At 40.6% G+C, this 22,976-nt stretch overlaps 1 long non-coding RNA gene across 1 annotated transcript; it reads left to right on the top strand.

Annotated features, from left to right (window-relative positions):
• The first annotated feature begins 832 nt into the window (after window positions 1-832).
• Window positions 833-7,377, top strand: LOC147758590 (uncharacterized). The gene is made up of 3 exons (XR_015318500.1): window positions 833-4,922; window positions 6,472-6,572; window positions 7,156-7,377. It is a non-coding gene; the product is annotated as an uncharacterized LOC147758590 (long non-coding RNA).
• Window positions 7,378-22,976: the final 15,599 nt, after the last annotated feature.

Below are 22,976 nucleotides of genomic sequence, written 5' to 3'. Positions count from 1 at the left end.
TCTAAGGTTCCACTATCACCGGTTTTTTTGCAGATCAAAAACCCATGGCAAGAGCATTGTCGCTTTTTAGGACATTTACAGCTTCAAACTTTTTTTATTTCAAAAAAGTCGTGTATGCAAAGCTTCTATTCAACCAAACTGTGTACAAAAAGTGCAGACAACTAGAAAGAAACCAGCCTGAGCTTGCCAGTTTCTCAACTTGTAGAGTAACACTGCCGTGACACACATTCTCATAGTTTTTTCGCAGGTCCTTTCTTGTCAGGCCTTATGGTTTCAAATATATTGAAGTAGGATACTATTTATTTTAAGAAGATACGGGTAATAGTGGACGACTGAAGCATAGTGCGGGTCATGCTAAGCTGATTGCCACAAAATCTTGCTTGGGATGTAGCCTTGTTATTCAGGTCATGCTCCGTAACAATATGACGTACATATTCATAATTAGCAAGCGCTGTTCGAACTCTTTACTTTTTAAAGCTTTGTAAAGTATTTTAAGTCCACTGTAAAATGGCTGCGGACGGTTATATGCAATCAATGGCGGGACGTTTCTCAAAGTAGCGACTCGATCACCATTTTGGTTTACGCTAGTTTCTGTAGAATTAAAATCCACATACAAGGTATATCTTCGAGCTTTCACGGCTTTTTCGCATTTTATACAGTGACACACGAAAATTCGTTAATTTAACGGCCCGTATATATAAATTAAGAATATTCATACCTAGAGCTAGTGATATTTTCTATATTCAACTTGCAAATTCCATATCATTTATGGCTGTGTTTGTGCAGACATTAAAAAATATACATTTTTTAGTACATCGCCACAAAATAAGCTTTGCCATATTTTCCTGTTACGGTGATCTATTAGTGAAAATTTCCACTTTTTAAACATTTTTACTATGCGTATTATTTTTATTTAATTTCACTAGGTCGTATCATAAAGCGTTATGCGAAGGCCAAAATATCAATGGTAAAAATAATAATACAAGCAATGATAATATCATATTTAAGTCATTTTCACCTTTCGAGTTGATATTATCAACATGCGCGGAACAAGCTTCCTCGTAGACCGCAATCAATCAATCAATCACTCACTAAGCGACTGATATGCGGATTGATGAAAACGATACGGACCCGATATAGTGCTCGATATGGCAACCGGTAATAGCATCTCTTGTTATTCCTCAATGCTCGAACATAGGATACAATTCACTAAAACGACGCTATCGTTTTGTGGCGATACGAGAGAGTAGTCATCATTGCGCGCGAACAGCATTTCCCTTCAACTGGAAGGCAGCCCACAACAATCTTGGGTCTCGTTCGTCCAACCAGTGAAGCCGTATGGGCGCAACACAACCCAACTCCAACGCCAATCAGCCCATTAATCGGTTATATCAGCTTAATCGACGTGTGATCGCGTATCACATAACTGATTGAGATCATTGGCGTTTGCTCGTCCGTTCGAATACCATTCGATCCACCCATATTGGGTTTGTATGTTAGCGTCTTCTTAACTTCCTCAGGCAACGCTGTTGACGACGATGGCGGTCGTCGTTTAGATCCTTCAGTGCGCTCGGCTTCATCTCGCCGTGAACACTCGACTCTAGAGATACCGAACTAACCCTTTTGCACGTCTTGTTTATATAGATTATTTGCGATTATCACAGGCGGGGGATCGACTGCCTTGGGAAGTATGCGCCAGGGTGTATTTATGTGGCCACTTCATCAATAAGTCTTCCTTTGCGGTTCAACCGTGGTGGCCGCCTGCGTCTAGAAAATCTGAAACCTTTCAATTGGGGCTAAGCATTTTCGCCTACAAACTTCACATCAGTATGACCACAGCGCGGAGTGAGCGAGTTTGCTGTCGTCGCCGTTGTAACCAACTTTTTCTCGCAGCCATCTCCCGAGCACACGCATTGAATACTGAAAAGTCTTCTGCGCCTCGAGGGCTGATGGCGACTTCTCTATTTTATCTCATTCAATACAGATGTATGAAGACAGAAGAGAAATAGCAGTGATAATCATCATTACCGGCGCGATGAACCATTATCTTATCGATATCGGTCTCGATTTCAACACGTTTGCCTTATCGTAGTAGCGAGCACAAACGTAACGTAGAACAAACATGGCGAAGTATTTGGTTGGCAGTAGCTTTTTGGGCTATTCGGGAGCTCTCGAATATGAATGTTATGTCTGTTCGTACGTAAAGCAGATGCCAAAGAAAGCAGGCGAGTCAAGTAGCATATGTAATTACAAAGCAAAGGAAAATTACATACACGAAAATACAAGTATTGACCGAACTTTTGCCATACAAAAATATATAGAGGCGGTGAAAATAATTTCGATAAAATTGTTGCCGTAAAACGTTCTTACGATACTCCTATGTAAGACGTGTATGTGATATTAAAGCAGACAATTATCGATCGCTTCTTTGCCCATTTCACACGAACGTAACCGAAGTGGCAACAAAAACCGAAAACGATCGTCCATTATTGGCTAACTGCATGAACACTTGAAAATTAAAAAAAAAAGTTCTACAACTGATAGATTGAAGGATCAACAATAAGCTGTTTGGAAAGCCTATAAAAATCAAGATCCGCTGCTTTGGTTCAGTAGAAAATCCTCTATAAGGGTCAGCGATGTAGACCCTTGTATCCTCCAACGGCGCCATTTCTAGGTTTAGAATGGATCAAAAAAGATAGTGTTCCTCAAACCTTTATGCTGTACCTTGAATGCGGATTGTTATTTGGAAAATAGCGTTGAAATGCCCGTAAACTGAGAATCAGCTGTGACATAAGAACGTAGAATCAACCCCAAGCATGTCGCTACCCAATTTTGAATCGAGCATATGTGCTAACGGACGAAACTGGACCAAATATAATAAAGTGAAGGGAACTTATAAATCGCTCAGTAATTATCCACAAGCATTAAGCAAAGCGGAAGAATAAGGGAAAATTAAGCAAGGGCAAAGCTAAGAGCTTTTAGCGAGGTTGAAGAGACTAAAAAAGCGGTGAGCTTAGAAAAAGCCTCATAATAGAAAAAGCGGTCACTTACAAGAACAAGCCCCTATAATAAGCGATAAAAACAACTAAAATCTGAAAGAATACCACCTGAACTGCAAAACAGATGAAATAAAGTGAATGAGCTCTAAAACATCGTTTGTTAATAGCCAAAGTCTTTACGTACGTTGTAACCGGAAGAGGAGAAAGGCTCGCGCAGATCCTAGCAGATACAATTGTAGCTAGCAGATACAATGCTCGAGCATAGATTACGCAGTTTTATTTGCTAATACCGTAAACTCGCCTGTTCTCTCAGATTTGATGAGTGATATACAGTGGTAGAGGCGTACGATACGCGGCATAAAGGAGGGCGTAGTTTTATAAATAAGGACATACTTTAACTAAATTTTTGATTAATACCATCTCAAACTGCATCTTCAACCCGAGCCTTAAGATAATCAAATTATATTTATGATACTTGCATCCAACGTCTTCATAAATTACGGTTAAGATAACGCTGAAAGTGATGCGGAATAATTTCTAATCAGTTTCCAAGCACGTCTCCAAACTGTGTTCGTTAGCGCGAATCAAATGTACTTTTTTCTAACCAATAATCACGCTCTAACTTCTTTTCAAAGTCAGAAATAGGTAAACCGCTGCATACGGCCACGCAAACACATGGAGAATCCCAGCTCGTTTGTCTATCTACTTCATTCCGTTATTTATTTATTTATTTTCTTCTTCCTCAATACGACAGCAGCGAAGCGAGAACTTAAAAGTTTTCACCTTTTACGGGCCAGTCTCTCTCATATATATATATCTATCTCCCTCTTTGTTTGTACATATACCATAATGATCTGTGTCTCCCGTTGCCCTGTCGGTCCTGCTACTTTTTGCCTATCCGCTTGTTTCCTCTTTCCTCTCTGCTGACGTCGGCGGCGATGCTTCAAGTGTTCGGTATTTGTAGCGCAGTTGTACTTTGGCGTACAGCAAAGAAGTTTTCGCTTGTTCTATGTTTGGTTCAGTCTTTATCCCCTTTTCCTTTGACTGCGTTTGAAGTACTTGTTCCTCTTGAGTCCTGGTAAAAGGTCTTTCGTAAATCCCAAGGCAGGTACCACTCCAACCTTTCAATCCGTTGCTAGGCCCCGCTCTGGTCTAGGTCAGGCCGTCAAAGTCAGGTCTACGCATTCTAAATGCCTGTCTGTGACCTTTAGCGTTCCAGCAATGAATCTGTATATGTTTACGCTTGTTTTTTCGTTGTTCACGTCTGTGTTCTGTTCGTCTAGGTGTCTATGCCTGCAGAGAACGGGGTCGCACCGCGCCGGTGCCGTGTGTCCGCGTCGCCGCGGACAGTGTAGAATTTTTGTTGTTATTAGTGTTCAGTCGGTGCTTTCAAACTTGAACAGTAACTTAGGAGTAGGCCTCAGCTCGATCCCTTGCATTTTTTTTCTCTTCGAAAAATGAAACAAGAGAGAAGGTACGGCGCCAACGTTTAGAAGGTCGATCGTTCCTCTGGTGAAAAAGCTCATTTCCGGAACGTCTATGTTTTGAAGGCTTATGTTATGTTCCGACAGTTCGCGAAATACACATACATCTCTGTACATTTCTGTCAAACTTAGTGTATCCACAGCCTTCGAAAACAGCGGAGACCTTCACTGTTAGATCTTATAAAAGCTAATTTATTTTTATTCGACCTCGTCTATGGTTCCATTTAATGATGCGGCTATATGTAGACCTTGTGTCCAGTATATGTAGACTTTGTATACTGTTGTAATCACCGTCCTGTTGCAGACGATATTTTCTCTTGCCCGCTGATGTTGTTATTTTTGTCGAATAGACAACGGTTTTTCTACTGAGTTAGCGTGATATACACACCGTAATCATAAGACTGCGAAGGGCTACCAGTTAATATTTCCATGTTGACAGGTTTGTCGAGTCGCTGAAGACCAGTAAAAGCGCATAATGTGAATAACATAATGGACTGAGTGACGGCCGTTTCCGTATACGTTTAGCTAGTCATGTTTGCCTCTAGTTACTTAGCCCCAAAATCATGTCTTCAACTGCGATTTAGCGAATCAATCGCAAACCCAATTCCGTTATATATAGAAAAATGCTATTTTTATGAGCAGCAAACACTGTGACACCAGGTAGCTCCGACCTATTGAAAATGGAAATTATTCATCGATATATATGAATAAATTGCTAAACAACGTCAATTTATTAATATGCAATGTTAATTAATATATTTTATATTGCTGGACGTCGACCATTACAGTTGAAGGTGAGAAGGCAAGGAAAAGTTCTATAAGCCGAGTAACGCGATTCATTAAGGGCATATTGTGCCATGCAGGCAAACCTAATTGTTATTAGACCTATATGCAACGTATAACGTATCAATTATACTATACGGTAGTATTGTCTCGTGAACGAATATCTAAGCAGTCTACTTGCCGAAAACGTAAGCCTGTTTGTCCAGTAAGGCGATACGCTTACTCGTTGCAAGCCCGTACATTTGTCTGAGACATTTTCTGACATTTTGCAGATGCACTATATGTCTTCTACGGACAATCTATTTACAGGTCAAACACGTGCGTACTAGCATCTATTAACAGCGTATGCTAACATCCAGAAACTAAAAGCTAATGCAAGCTTTTTGGCTAGAAAAATAAACCATCGACACGTATTTTACTAAGTTTTAATATATAACAATATGTGGGTTGAAGCGTATTATTTCCACTAAATGCATCTTTAATATAGTTCTATACTAAACGTGATGACCTGATGGGGGAACAGAAATTCTGCCTTTGTATGCAAATTCCGAATCAGTTTAGGATCTTTGATGGGCTAATTGACTTCATTGAACTGAACAAACCCAGTATTGGTTTAGGCGGGCTAATTAATTTTGAAAAGTTCCAGCTTTCGTTCTAAGCACTGATACTCTCTCCACAGTCCCGGATATTTGTTAATGTTAATTGCCCGGCTGGGAACGTTGTAAGCACGATATTCCAAGGGATTGCGGACTCGTTGCCGCATGCATACGCAGCGGATCTTGAGTACCTACGGAGAACAGCAATAAATGACCTATGCCATTGCGTTTACCTCCACTGCTGGTTTAACCTGATTCATCAGAATTGTGAGACAACAGATACACCACACTGCAAGGCAAAAAATAATGCATTATGTAATGAGAAAAGGCTCATTTGAGAGACTCCCTTTAGAATTGAGGCAAGTGATGTCGCATCCCACGGTTTTCACCTTGAAATCATTCAGTCTATTATTTCAGTGTGACAAGAACGGTACGACTTAAACGTGTAAATAAAAACTGGGTCTCTACATAGGCTCGGATGTATTTTATGTTAACTGGTAAAAAGATTGGTGTAATAAATCCTTATTACTCAAGAATCCTTTCGCTATTATTACATTAAATTATATTATAATTACAATAGTTACATTGTTGTATGTTGGTATCCTGCAGGTATTAACTATTTGGATAAAACGGCGGACACATTGATTCGGTTCGGAGTACCAGCTACCATATTACCTTGTGACTTTATCGTGAAAGAAAAAATATTTCCGGTACTATTTTGTATGTTATTTCGAAGGTTTATGCTTCTCTCGCTCTATTATAATTTATTTTTATTCGACGTGGAAAAGTTCAAACGTTGGAATGTCTTTCATGCTGCAACTCTGGCAAACGGACTCATGGCTAATAAACACTTTTAACAATGTCAGCCGATGCCCGAAGAATAGCCACTCTGCCTCAGGGCGAGCGCCGTCGCTCGTGCGAGCACACCCTTTTCCATTTGACATCCTACAGCCATGTGCTAAGCAAGTAGTGGTTGGCGTAATGTCTCCTCCGATTTGCCGAGTATCCTGAATCTGTAAACCCAAAAAGCCTTGCCACTTTGTAGTTGGGTACTGGCAAAGCACAGCAAAAATTTCCAACCTGCTAAACACATACCTCACCAAACGAGGTGCTGTGCCAGTTGACTTCACCATAACTTCAATATTTTTCAAAAATGTGAAGTTATAATTGAGCGGATTTTGCACAGAAGTCATGTACCGTGAAGAAACGAGCAGATCAGGTATGTCCCAATTGATCTCTGTTAGCCTGTCAAATAAGTAAGATGTCCTAACGTTTAAATGTATGATTTTTCAGGTCTACTAGTCCAGAGCTACACTTGAAGCTTTTAGACTATTCAGGCACTAACCAGAGCTCTCAAGAAGACGGCTTGGTCAATGTGCATTTTAGTATTGTGGCTCTATATGGAAAATTTCGGCGGACGACCAATGCACTACACGTTACAGGCGTAATGTTTTGTTTATTGCGCTGTGAATCCAAAATACAGGGTTGCCAGTAGAAATAAAAATGATAATTACAGTGATAGTATTCATGCTTAATTGGTAATGCGGAGATTGTTGAAACTTTTGACCTTTCTGAAAAACGAGATCTTTGTGATTATTGAGTTCATCAGGACGAGGGAGATTACATGCAGTAGTTCTGGTCCTACAAGGTGCTATCCGATGTCTGGGCTTCAAAACAATAAACCAACCTATAGCCCACTAGCAAATGCTTAGGTCTGAGTTCCTATCGAATTGATTTTGACGATGCCACCACGTGGTGTTAGAATTCCAGCTTTCATCTGGCTTATAATACCCCGCCACAATTTCGTGGGTAGCGGCCCTAGTAACCATGTCACGATTATTTCTGTAGGTACGTCTTTAATCATAATGCGTCTGAGCACTGACCTAATGCGATTTCACGTGAAACAGTGTCAACGGTTGTGCTCGTATTCCGTAATTATCGTAATTCATATAAAATAGCAGTATCATGTTTTTCCAGACGCTATTTTCAGATGTTAAAATTGGATATTGCTGTTTTGTTCTTTCGAAGCATATATACTGCACTTAGCATATATACATAAGTTCGACATGCGACAAGCTGATCCACGTTTTCAATATGATTATAAAAATACACTGAGCTTCAATTAAAATCTAAATTGGCGAAAATGATTTTGAGCACTATTTATGATCAATGCTGCACTCCAAATCTGTTCCTTAAGATTGTAAGATGCCAATTTACGTCTGGCTAAAAATAATGTCTAATCGCATAGAAATCATGTGGTTTTATTTAAAGGTAGTTCTATGCGTCGGCTTTCTTGTCATACCTGTCTTACTGTTTTTGAGCCCTGCAATACATGACTGCAGATAACAAGTTTTCGAACAGTTGTCGGCGGTATGGGTCACGAGCTATTCGTTGATATCGACTTTTTCCGCCTAAAAAAGCTTGTCACACCTCTTAAGATTTTCGGGCCCATGGTTAGCACTATAGTTATGTTGGTTGGCTCTGGAGGCCGCTTTTTACGTTCATATGCCCTTTCCGAACTCAAAGTCGTAGCCGTTCGTCCACAGATCCACAGGACGTCGACATCAACGCTAAATCGGTACTAATAATTATATTTTTTTACACTTAATGAAATTTTAAAATAGGCGTTGTTGAAAACCAACCCGAACAGAATTGATGACATTAGCAATTCCTCATGATCATTAATCATTCCTCGCTTGCTCTCACCGCTCTGTTGTGGTGAGACAGAGGCGCGCAAATTCGAATAGGCCGGTAAGCGCAACCACGCATTAGGTGACCATCACCTTTAGTGCATTAGGCTTAATCGAAGCAAGGACCACGCGTCCGATTGAAAGTGTGATGTCGAACAGGTGATTTTGAGGTAGACAGCCCAACAACGATTGTCGGTGAAAGCCTGCGCAAAGTGGCTTGTCATCGTCGCCACAGGCATCTCAAACCCATCCAGTTCCATAGAGCTGTTCGCGGGCACGCAAGATGCGATCACTTCGCACCCCCAGGTTTCTTCCTTCTCTTTTTAGCTTTTAGCTCGCAGCCGGCAAAAATTGACATCTCGGAAGAATATGTCCTATCTATACGATGCTGTACCTATCGACTAATAACATTCACGAGCCATTAATGATAAACAAGCCAAATAGTTCTACGATTAGTTGACGGCCTATGTTAGTGTCTCCTTATGGTGGCTTGACTTGAGGGTCTGATTGAGGGCTGGAGCAGGCGCAACCCCCGATAAACGGGATTAGGGCTACACTTCGACTCAGCTAAACGCGACTCGGGAGTGGCTTACGCAGCGATAGAACTAGCCGTGCTTGTTTGCCGTATACGGAGAGAGCAAGTGGTACATGAACGGTCGCAAACTCGAACTGTTCGAGAGAGAGCACCAAAACAACGGTTCTAGCCGGCACACAATATTTCCCGACAACGTCGGCCACGAGACTTCACAGTGCCGTTCTCGCCAAACGTCGGTGGCCACACTTCGTCTGCCATGTCGATTTGCTTCGGTATACTTCAATTTCCAAGAAGAAGGGAATAAAAAAGGAGACAACTTGTAAGCGGCTGTAATAGTGTCTATGCACGTGGTGCACGTGTTGGTGACGGGTCTTATTTTGCATAAGATAATAGCTTTGACGGCGGCGTTGCTGCGGTAACACTAATAGCTGATGCTGACTCGTTTAGACGCAGGCATGTACGTATTGTTGGATATCCTGTATAGTACCTTTTGCTTCACTGCTTCCTTTGCGTCATCCAATACGGCAATAGTTTTGACTAGAAAAAGGCGATCTGCAGAAAGTTTTTGACTCTTAATTATAATTACTACACAATAAGGGCAAAAGGAGAGTAACTAACCAAACCTGAAAGTTTGCTGGGGTCATAATTCTGGGAATCGAATCGACATTAACGCTTCAACAGAAAGGATATGGAATCGGAGAGAAAAGTCGAGGCGTTAACGGTAAGACCCTAAAATAGCGAAGCGCTACTTTTACAACGCGTTCTTTTAATGTAGCGCTTAGCGACGATACCAAACGTTACAGCTACCCTAGATCTGCGTAGATCCTGATCTATTCTCTAACTAATGCGACTAATGCTGGTTCTACAGTACTTTGACCACCGCTCAAATACAAAACGGAAACGAGAGGAAGGAAGGCGGACAGTCAGCCGGCGGGGTTTCTAAATACAGTCGCGTCCACGATGGATAATTGGGAGTGGCCGGCTCACAACGGGACTATTAGATTTCCACGGCCGGCAGTAGAAATAACGCTTGGCCGTATATTACCGACAATAATAAAGACCAGTCAACACCAACAACATTTTGGGTAGTAGAGAAAGAATACTGCACATGTTGCAGATGGCGATGGGTGACGATGCGTTCAAATTTGGCAAATACACGATATTGAATTTCCCATTGCCGCAGGTTGAGGCAAATCGATTTGTAGGACGATGCTAATAAAAACAACTAACGTCACTTAATCTGACGTAGATTGTGAGCACGCGAAACACATCTCTATATAAAGTTGGAACTTATAATTATTAGCATGGATAAATTACACTGACTCAGTTGATTCATGAAGTGAGAACCATTATTTATCGAGAAACGTACTGCAAAAAAGCCTCCTTTCAGTAACACATTTAAAGCCACCAACGGTCAGTCGATCTGTGCGGGGAGTAATCACAGGGTTGACGATGAATCGAAAATTTAAAGATTTGATTTACGTTTCCGGAATCATCACTATTATTATAGGTTTATGCATAAAAATTGTCATATTTACGGGTCCTCTTAAAGGCGCCGTAATCATCTTATATCGTACAAATATTCCGACAACGCTTGCGTGTTTCGCTCTAATCACAAGACCTCACTAAATGAAAAATATACAATACTGGATTTTTTTTTAATTAGCTTTTTATCTGATGTTATCTTTAACATAAACTTTTGGAAATATAAACCACATGTAGCATAGATGTCTATCTTCAACATGGTCACTTCAACGCAGGACTTATAACCACAAGCGTACCTGAGAAACCTTTTCCGTCAGGTCAGCGAAAGGTTTGAAAGATCTTTTTTTGCCAACTAGTTTCTCATCGTAACCTAATAACCACACCGGAACACTTTCACCTCGAGGACAGCGCGTTCAGCCTTTCAAATCACCATCCTCCTAGCTAATACCAAATATTCGCGATAGATGAGAGGGGAGAGAAACGAATGAGACAAGTTAGCAACTTATTAAAAATGTTTAAAGAAACCTTCGGAAGATTGTTTGTACATATTACGTTGTCAGTAAATTACTTGCATATAATTCTCGAAGTATTTAGACGTGGAAGCTATCGTTACTTAAGATATGGCACAGTCTTTCTTAGGATTCTGCTGTCATCTAGAGCATGGGCAAACACTCGAGTTTTTCCTGTACAAAAGCACCCTTTTATATGAGTGAATACAAAACATCCAAGGTAAAAAAATCTCATTTCGATATCAGCTGATTCCATGTCTCCACAGAAAAGCATACGGAACGTACGTTCGTATGAAGGTCGACTGTTTTCCGCTACTCTTGTTTGGGTAAGCAATACTTCTCGTTTAGGCCTGCCCTGACTTCTATCGATAGTCGTTATGGAAAGGTACTGGGTATTATATCGGTTTCTATTTCTGAGACGTGATGAAGGTCAAGCGAAGTTACAATCTAACTATTGTCTAATATAGATTTGGAGACACGCAGGAAGTTCGCCCTAAGACGGTGTGTCACAGCATAAAAATCGTACGTCTTCGTTATATAGAACATTACCATTTGCGACAGCAGATAATACGGAAAAGAAAACTCAGTTTCTTAGTAAATAAGCCTTTGGCGTATTTCGTAATATATTCTTTTACATGTCTGGCTTTGCGTAAGAATAACACTTAAAAACCGAGTGACCAAGGACCGCAAGCGATCTCGAAGTTGCTGTAAACTCGGCAGTTGTATAAACTTATTACAATACGTTTGTCTTTTTATACGAGACGTATTGGGGGCTAATTTATTGCTAAGGTACAGAATAGATTTTTATTTACAATTTATCTGATCAACGATTATGTTGTATTATGTTTTGATACGCATGCTTACTGGGTTTTTTGCTTACGAACGGGGACAGCTATTGAATGTAACTGTCGTAGATATTCTACGGTGGATACGCCTGGACAGAACTCTGACTAAGCATTGACAATAAATATCGAAAAGCTTCAAATAATCCGAAAAGGATTTTTTTGGGAAGAAAAGGTACGTTAGCATTTTTTGTTTATCAATAAGGATTTATCAATTGAAATTCATTTTAGAACTTCTTTTGATCACTGAGGCTAAAACAGTTGTTCCGCCGCGCAGAGAAGCAGCAATAACAATTGCAAGTCTCACACGATCAGAAGCGTTTCGGCAATTTATGCTCACGCACAGTTTTCGCTATGCCCTTGGTATTTCCGATATAAAACAAAAAAGAGAGCTGATTATTCACTTTGTATGTTTGAGACGCAATAAGTTTACAAAACATAAGATGTACATGTATGGTTTAATCCACTTGACCGAAGTGTTTCTCTCTGCCTCGTCGTTGTTTCTCTGCCGACAACGCTGCCACATGTTCATCCAGGTAAGGGGTTCAGCCCGTTGAAATCCTACAGAACGCAAGCAGACGTTATTTTTTTCGTTGTACGCTTTTCCATCTTCAGTTGGGCCTTACACTTTGCCAACATCAATGTGACTCGTATATATATATATATGACCGTACACGGACTCTGCAGTCGGCAGATCCGACTGCCTGCGTATTTTTCCTCTCGTACCGAAGTAGACGCTTTTCGCGTACGCCCGGAAAAGGTCAAAGTTAATTTTGTCGAGGAATTTAATTATGGCTAAACATAACTGTCACCAATTTACTGAAACGATCACTGCCTGTTTAAAATTTCGACAGCGGAGGAGCTATCGGCGATCTTCTATTAACGGCCTCATTCATTGGCCCATGTTCAAGCTTAAGCAGACCAAAGTGCATGACCACATCGGCCGACGACGTGGTTATGAATATTAACGTACGGACACGTTAGCACACCACTAATCTTTAACGAATTTAATGTTACTATCGACAGCAGTTAACTGATTGCTGCAGACGTTGCACCCATCTACCTCGTGTCCTGCCCATGAACCTTAGCTTATTCAATAATACGTAGTCGTTCTCTCGTTTACGGTTCAAGTAAAACTGTTTCTTTTATTTGAATAATACCACTGGACATCAGTAAGGCAAAGCCTATTTTATAGGAGTTGGCTCTTTTGCCTTGGCCTCTGTTCTCATTCTCCAGGTTCATAGGAACTCTTGCATCTCGCAGTATCGATTAAAATCAGTTGTGTCCCTTGACTTTATTCTTTATTAGGTTTGCTTAGAAGTCAATTCAGTTTGTGGCATGCCCTTGACAACGTTCCTATTTCCATACGGAGTATTATGGCATAATGCTTTGTATCGACTTATCTGACTCCATGCCGGCCATAGCCTTCGCATTATCTTTTTTGTCTTAGAAGCATTAGAACTTCTGCATTAATCTCATTTGCATTAGGTCAAGTGCATCCTGCTAAATTTGAAACAGGCCAAGATTTTGGCGCGGCCTATTCCTCCCCTAAAAGGCTCCAATAGGTGATATTTCGAAGTGTCTCCACATATGAAGGCTTTTATTAATTTACCGACTCTTGGCCTGGAGGGCCTCACAGCTTAAATATTTCTGAACAGTATTATCGAAGTTGTGAATTTTCACATGCTCATTAAGGCATGCTCAGTTGTGTGCCTTTCACATGTGTCCTTTCAGCATGGTTGACCTGTTGATAGCTTTTTGTCCTACAGCAAAAAACCCTTCCTCCTTCATCAGGCCTCTAAAAATCCGACGCCTCTCAGGTCATTCAGATCAGATCATTCACGTCTGAGCTGTTAGTGGGCTGCTTTTTAAAGCTAGGTGATCCTTTTTCCCGTTCTCTGCTTAACTGTATTGTAGGTGAAAATTGCTTTATGTGGAAACACCTCCTGTGAGCAAGATCTCGACGCAGATGTCCTGATTCGTACATGAACTTTTTGTACAGCTAGCTTATAGTATGTCAATTGCTTCAGCTCTGCTATCAACGAAACATCTTCTTTCACTCATTTTAAGAAACCCGAATTCGTTTATACACAAATATACGCGTATAGTAAGTAGTACGCAGGCACTTTGTATAACTACAACACAGCGACCCAGTTTGTTATATCTAAAAATGAACATATTCGTCTAGAGTGCATAGAATCATCAGAGTTTCTTATATTAAGTACCGTTTTTGAGAAATTCAATATGGTACATGTTTCAAGCCATGACAAAATATGTAGCAACAAGCAGTTGCTTTTATCAGGTCTTTTTACTGATAAGAGTTTTGTATCCGGTTTGCTATATCTCAGTTTCATTGTGCTCTAGTCGTCGGCGGACTCAATATTCGATATTAATACAAGATAATGCGTTGCTGGAGAAGCAACGTGATTTTTCTTCGAAGAAAACCACCGTTAAGTGGCAAAACGACAAAGACCCTCTTCTCGCTAGGGTAAGACACCCTGTGGTAAAAGCATCCAGTTCTATAGGAAACAGTGGTAGCCAACGGTAGGCAAAGTATCGATCGACACGGCATGGTTTTAATATTACTTGAAGCTATGACGGGCATCGGCATAGTATCTGCTACAATAGAGCCTACACACAAGGTTCCACAAAGTTGTAGAAGTACAGGAAATTGAAGCTCTTCACCAAATTAATTAGAAATCAGTAACGCACATGGATAGTTCAAGGTCACGTTGTTTAACTACATAGTGACAGCATAGAAAAGCAGTCTGTTATACATATAAGGTGGTTCGATCCTGAAGGGCCTATGTCTACTTTGGCAATCATCGAGAACATAACACACACAGTTTTTTTCTACTGTGATGAACAGAATTCGTTTGTTATTTGATAATGAATAGAGTCCGTTCAACGCCAGGCAAAACTGAGTGAATAGCTTGGTTAGGAGACGGGAGATCGTGAAAAAAGGCGGCGAATACGTAACACGTTATTTTAGTTAAACGACGTGTTTTTAATTACACTGAAAGATTAATTTAGACCCTTTTAGACGGAAGGCCTTCATATGTGGTGCTTAGATTGCCAGGATTGTGAGGGCGAGGTATTTATTATAATTAGATTTAAAGTACCTGTTAAATTTTCCTTTTTTTTTGTCGCGACAAATTAAGACACTCTAACCAATTTGCCATAGTGTATATTATAAGACAGGTTTCGTATCAAAGCAGTGTCTTCAGGTGTGCCGCTTCATAAGAATTTGCTACTTTATTATACAAATTCGATGTCTTTACTTTCTAGACGAGCGTCGTGGCTTCAGGTGATAACTAAAAATCATTGAACTTCAGCCTGTTTCATCTTCTTCCATTTCATTGGCGTTATTTCGTCTATATTCCGTAAGGAGGCTGCTTTTCTGCGAACCACTCAAAAGCTATCAATGTCATCTCGCACTGCGATCACTTCTGATAATATCCACAGTACTACCATCGAGTTGATTCGTTATACGGGATAAAGTCTTATAATTGTTTCAGGCATAGTTTTCAACCATTCGTCAAAAGCATATAACGAGTACCATAAATCTTTCGCTAGTAGATGTGTCTAGCCGCCGATGACGGCGGTTTTTTATGAGTGAAGAACACATCGGAAGATTTTGGAGAATATAAACGAAGAACCGAAAATCAGGGAACTCCGGATGTGTCCCTGTAAAGCTGTATACATAAGATACACATTTGTAGCTCGCATTGATTAACGGGCGTGAGTTACAGAAAAAGCTGTAGATTACAATCTCTTAATTTGAGTTCTAAGCCCCGATCGAATTTCTGCTATCCTATATTAACTGATCAGTCAGCCCGGGTCAAAAAAGTTTTTCATGTTGTAATTACTAGGGGAGTGTGGGCCAACAATGATATAAAACCTCATCACCAAATCTTTGGCTGGGAGTTTCCATATATTGCGTAACACACAGCCTAACTTTCAGTGCCAATTGCATTATCTCTAAAGGTTACCTGCACATAGGACTCAACAGCAGGCGTCACCAGAAATACTGGTAACTGTATAATACAGCATATACATTGGCCGCATGAACACAGGCCATTTCTGAAGCGATGGAAAAGAAGAAGAAGTATGATATTTTGTATTATTCTAGAACATTCAGAACGAGATGCGAGAAATTTTGAAATTATGTTAAAAATTACACCATTTTATTTTTATTTGCGAGATACACCTATATACTTTCGAATCTCACTTAAACGTTATAGGTAGAGTGGCTAAAAATTTTCGGTGATGGGTCGAAGTAAATCAATTCAAGTTAACGAATATGCGTTCCATGTTGTTATTAAAGTTAGTTCGCTTTATAAACGTTATATTTGGTGAAGGACTCACTATGGGAAGCATCGTGAAGCGTCGATTTAATAAATCTTGAGAGAAGACATTTTGAACTCGAAAATGGGTCTTGTAAAAAGCCCTGAGCGAAGCTGAGTGACGATGCGCTAAGGGCTGTAATAAAAGTTGATACATTCCAAAAACTTAAATGCTCTGTGCATTAATTCACTTATTTTAGTTAAGAGAACATGTCGAATAAGTTAAATATACATAACCTAAATGAATATCGAAAAAGACGGTTGGTTCTTTTGTTCTTCTACAACAATGGTCCACTTTTGCATTAAATTATAGTAGACCAAAAATCCCTCTGTTACGATTATTGCAGGCGGTCATAGCAGTGCGTAGATGCAACTGGATTACCGCAAAGGACGTCTACTTGCAATTACGTTGTTTTTGGCTTGGTGGCCTAGCGAAAACGTGAGTTTTCGACCATGGATTAGGGCTAAAGTCTACTCTGAACAGTTAAAGTAGATAATAAATAAACTACGCATTAACATAGCTGACATTATTAGGCCGATCTAGACTATCTCTGTTTTGCGACAATGCTCGGTTTCACCAGACATTGCTTCCACAGATTACCATTTTTCCTCAATAACTCGAAACGTTTTTATCAGGGAACTCGTTCAGATCTTACCGTGTTAGAAATACCGATATCTAAAGCATATGCTATCTTTTAATAGACACGGGGTTATAAGTGGTAATAATAGTAATACATGCCTCGACTAAATGTTTATGCAAGAATCCACTATCTCACATTGCCTATTGACCGGCCTAGTATAACAGATGGCGTAATGTTTATTGAAAAAATTCATTAAAATTATTACATTTTTTATACACTTGATTTTCCGGCTATTATTTGTATAGAGATATAAATTTCCAATAAGTTAATGCTTTTGAAACTTCGTGCGCCTTTTTACATTTTTTTTTTAGCTTTTGGCCGTTTGAGCCCTTGGATTTTCGGGACCTTTGGCCTGTCATTTTTTCCGTTGGAATTTTTTGTATATATGCACACTTAAACCAGTTAACTTGTTTCGCTTCCGAATGTAATTGTGACGAAAAATGGTCACACTGAAAAATGAAAGCCGATAAAAAATAAAGCTTTCAGCAAATGCAGAAGATGTCCCTAGAATATCTGCTTCTATTTAGATACAGTTTCAACAACTAATTAGAAAATGTATCGACTTAGAGTGTGCACTCAAAAATATTCATCACAGAAAAAATAATAACAAGCCTGATACCACTGTACCAAGTACAAGGCGACAATGAATCTTGTCCGTTAGAGTGTTTCTAATTCCATGTACATATATATATATATATATATTCGTTTAATTTTTCAGATTTTTTCAAAGGCAAATCCTCTTTGTATGTAAGCGACAAGTTCCTCAATCGAATCAACGCTGACAAAATCTATAAGATTGTGTTTACAATAATGTTAACTCTTTTCCTATTTTATCATTTATTCCTTTACATAAATGGAGCAACGTATCACCGATCGAAGCAGCGCGATATTGTGCAGTCCGGCCGCCATATGTCGCGAGACGAGCCATGATTGGCGCTAGGCTGATGATCATTACATTTCGATATCGACACCGTGTGCCTACGTGCGTATTGTACGCGATGTGAATAAACGTTTCATATATTTAAGCCGTAACAACAACGGTGTTTAGCGGTTCAAATGACTTTACGGCGCCAATCGTGTCAAGATGGTGGTAAGGCGGGTCGACAACACGTCAGAGGGTAAGGAGCCAGTGTTGCTCGTGGCGATCGACGGGTATCGCCAAAGAGTCTCGACCAAACAGAAGTCGGCAATGTTACCGCTAAGAATTGGGTACCGTCATATGGCTAACGACGAAAGAACGATTCAAGTGTATATCGATATACCACCTATATAAAAGAAGGGTATTTATCGACTAAGCATTGTTGTACCTGTAGCTGTACGATTATACTGACGTTTCAACAACAGAAGGGTGAAGGAATCGCGCACGTTGGATACGGCAGATTTCATCGCCTATTCGAATTGCATATAGGCCTACGTGTTTCGTTGGCCAAATGAAGTATTGCCTATAACGATAAATATTGCCTTCTTCTGTTAAGCCTTAGATGAGAAGTTGCTTCGAGACCGAATGTTAGTTCAAGTGCCGGCTCCGTCGTGTGTAATATAACCTCTCTCTCCTAAATTCCGTAATATGTAATCAGTTAGAAATCGGACCACGTTTTTCACTTTGATCGGCAATTCAAACGTAAAATCTACACGCATGTACAGAAATACAAAACGTGAGGAAGGGAAAAAGGAATTATTTTTTTGAAAAAAATTACGCTTACATGGATTGCAATACTGTACTTACACCGGAACTACAAAGGGAATGAGCTATGATTATAAATTGGCTTACACCAAATGGTAAATCAATGTGGAGCACCAAAAGGCCTGAATGCATTTCGTAGTTTTGCACAACAGCAACCCTTAAGACTTCCGTCTATGACCCTCCTCCAAGAGTTTCGAGGTTTACTTATGTGCAGCACTATAAACGTCACCGTATTTACTTAAAACACGGTAAAAGTGACGTTTTGCGTTACGTCTGCCAACCCTGTACATGATTGCTCCTAAGGTATTAGGACAGCTGCTTTTTGTTTTTGACGGCCTTTGTTTCAGCAAAACCCATAGTGGCCTATTTCTTCGTTAATTTGACAAGGTCTTCATTTTTTTCTCTGTGGTTAAGCACACCAAGGCAATCACTCACTTCTGTTGTACAGTTAGAGTTTCCGCCGGTTGATCTGCTTTGCAAGTTCTATTTGTAATGGTTTGCGCAAAGATACCAAAGTGGCTGCTTTATATGCTTGTGTAAAATCTCTGCATGTATAGATCATTGTGAATTTTGTCACCGTATAATCCTGTATAAATATTAGAATCGACGCCTTGTTCGGTCTACGAACAATTTTCTAGATCTTCAGGAGCAACACATTATACATGTCTGGGGTTGTTGTATGCACCACCCGTTTTGCAGTTGTAAGCATACTTTATCCTTCTCCGTGTACTTGTTTATGCATACCAACTAGCTCATATATGACAGCAGATAGATAGAGATTTTGTCATTCTGGAACGTGTCGGATTTACCGACTAGCCCGTACCAACTCATTCGGAATAATCGTCGACGACTACAACCCCAAATAGTCGGTGGGAGGAGTCTGTTGGGTCCGGGCCGATGGAAAGGGAGTTGTACTATATTGGCTTTGTTGACTAAAGTTGAAACGCTTCCGGGCGACAAATCGCATCATCGCCCGGCGGTCGCTGATCGTTAAAGCCCTTCGTCGAATCATTGCTATTCCTTCTACCGACAGTGTATCATAAGGGGATTGAATCAGCACGATTTTTATTTTATTTTTACTGGCGTCGTCTTTGCGTCCAAGATGTCAATAAGACCCGTGTTCAGTTTAACGGTACCATCGAATCGGTGTAATAGCGCTTATGCCCTAATTCCATTATGTTGTTACGCAACCGCCGGACTTTGGTTAACTTGATCCAGCGCCCGTGAAATCGATCAGTGTCGTTTGTTAATGCGACAAATCGGATGTCGAAACGACAGTTTGTTTGATAGACCACGTTAGTTCCAGAATGTAGAACTCACTATATGTATTGTATTTATTATAAGGAATTGCTTGTTACGAAACGCATGCTTGATCTGCTAATCACCTAACTTTCTGAAAGAACTTAAAACACTTATTGTGTATACGTACAGCTGGATAAATACTATAGTTGCTGATTACTATTCTGAGGATTTCTGACTGTACCAAGATGCTGCATTAATACCGCGAAAGCTTAGTTTTCGTCGTATGTATTAGAGCTTTTAGCTCTGAACCAAATAAGCCTAACTTATCGTATTTTCTGACATTGCAAAAATATTGTTTATAGGATATTACACCCAAACTGGCACGAGCCTCCTCAAAAACCTCATCAGCTGTTCAGTTATAAATGAGTTAACGGTATGAACACTTCACGATAGGCACAAATATAGAGAGACGTGTTAAAGTAGTTTCTTTTTTAGTTCTTAGTACGATTCGATAGATATCTAAATAGGTAAAACTTTGGTGCTGTGTTAACTTGCTTAACTCTCTCAATAATAATAACAGTGACTTTGATTAAATATTAAAATCCAATATGCGCGTTTATCCCTATGCATTTAGGACGCTAAATCAATCATCATTGATGTCAACTAGGCACTTAGATAACTAGCCAAATTGACGAGCCTCAGTTGGTCTTGCCCGATAGTTCGTCCTAGTATTAACTATGCGTTAAGTAAACAGTAATTAATGAACCGGTCATCTGTATGCCAGCCCAATCATTCTTATCAAGGTCGCAGATGGCCAACATAGGCCAGACTGTGGGTTTTTTCGTTCATGGGAAGCAATCAACAGTAGAATCAGGGCAGACGCGTACATGGTGCGCGAGTTTTTCTAAAGTTCTCTATCGTTTGCTCACTCAATGCAGCCATAGAGGTTCACGTGCCTTGAGAACAGATTTTTACGACTTCGTGTAGAAAGGCAATTGTCTTCTCCCTCTTAATACATCTCTAATCTTAGTTTTTAATTTCATCTGTTACTATAGTCATGATGACAGAGACACAACAGTCAAGAAGACCCGAACCGAAGCCCATTCGACAAAATACAGAACGAACAAAGGCCATTTACAATCGAAGGCGACGTTGATAATAGCAACTATGCCAATGTAGTAGCAACGGACACGCACCTAGCTGTTGTCACAAATCAAAGTGGAAAGCATGTTCTTTAGAGCATTTTCCGTAATTGATTTTCTCATGGTACCGTCTCAATCCCGGACGCATTCGCGCAAAGCCCTATGCCGACCGTTCTCAGGATGCCTCCAGCCGCTGAGGAGCGATAGGCCGTCTATGGCCGAACCTACCGCGACTCACTAGCCATCGCGCAAGCTTCACAGTAGCCAAATACCCAGCTAGAGTTTTGACCAGACTTTGTTCCGCCAGTGTTGAGCAATAGAGGGTACCAGCAAACCAAACGTTATACATCGATGATCATAGAGAAGGCAGTCGATGCAGCGTTGGCAGCCCAAACTCGCTGATACCCTCGAGCTCCGATTGTTAACATCAGTCAATTTTTTGATGGACGAGAGGGAGAAGAGACGCATAGAACAAATGGAATCAACCCCAGTTGGCGACGCCCAGATGACGAAACGAGCTGACTGCAACGGAAACGTTGACACTTACGAATACGCTAATAAAGTGGCAAAAAGATTTCATCTGCTACTGATAGTAGCACCGAGACACTCGTTGAGTCCCGTCTAGCCAAGAATTTCCTTGCCGACAACGTCGGCGGGCACCCATTCGAAAAGTAATATGTTTTCCTCTGCGCCTTATTTGCCAGATTCGACTTGCTTTATCATCGATTTGATGGTCAGTGGGAGCGAAAAGTGGGTTAACTGTTGCTGATCCGGTCTCGCGACCCGGTCAATTTCACACGGAAGAGCCAGTAAGGCAGACAGATGAAAGCCAGCCACACAGCCGAAAAGGTAGGTGGTCATAGGGGCCAGCCAGCATAAAATGTCCAGGTTCTCACGGCAAGCGGCGCGTATGACTGCTGCTGTTCGCGGTAACAGCAGCTGCTGAAGAAGAAGCGACCGCCGATCGAAACGTACGAACTCTTTTGCCAAAGTGCGCCAAGGCATAGAAGCACTGTGCAAGTCGTTATGAGTCAAAAGTTGACAAAATACCGAAACGACCATCTATAATGTGCAACAGCGTCCTTGATGCTGCTGTATCCGCATGAACGATGCCACCTAGCACGCAGACGTTTAATGATGACTGAGACTGGTGAAGATTTGTTAGTTGATTGGCAACAGTTTATGAGAACGACGCGCTGATTCCTCACGTGCATTTTTTATCGTTTTTCTAGCTCCGAAGCGACGTGCATAAAACTCTACGAGTAATCTATCTGATCTGGGCAGCAGATAGATGGGAAAGTGAATATATAAAATAAGACCTGTATCTAGGGCTAGAAACAACACATTTGCGCTGTGTTTCTCTTAGCAGTGTGCTGATTCCTTTAGATTTCACTTGATTTATAGATGCAGAAACACCTAAAGATACTATTCCTTATTGCTTAATTTATTGTTACGTCACCGAACACGGAAATCCTGTGCATACACTCGAAAATCAAATGCGCAACTACACTCGCGTTCCACGATAGGAAAACGATATTCTGCACGATATCCTGCATGTGTTGATCAACAATAGGTGTGGCACGCAGAGCTATTTATTTATCGAAGACAAATAACAAAAGTAGCTCGTTACGTCTGATCGTACGAAATACAATCGATCCTTCTGTAATAGGATGTCGCGTCGACTAACTCCGCAGACTTTGCTATCTCCTGCGACTAGTAAATGCTAATGTCACAAGCCTGTGAAGGCCAAGTTAAGACGCTATCGGCCTGTGATGTTGCTTAGATCTGGTAATAAATAGATTGTATCCACCACACATCTGATCTCTAACAACAATTTAGATGGATCTTGAAGAAGCTGTTGAAATGACTGCACTTAGCTGGCCTTAACAGCACCAGTGAAGTGTTTAGTACTCTGACTATAGCTCTGGAGATCGTTAGTTGTAACAAAACAAATCACCGCCAGCAAATGTACTTCTCAACCAGGTCTTTTTAAGATAT

This window comes from Varroa destructor, unplaced genomic scaffold, assembly GCF_002443255.2.
Source record: "Varroa destructor unplaced genomic scaffold, Vdes_3.0 BEIS01000001.1, whole genome shotgun sequence".
Lineage (NCBI taxonomy): Eukaryota > Metazoa > Arthropoda > Arachnida > Mesostigmata > Varroidae > Varroa > Varroa destructor.
This window is presented reverse-complemented; position numbering and strand designations above follow the sequence as displayed.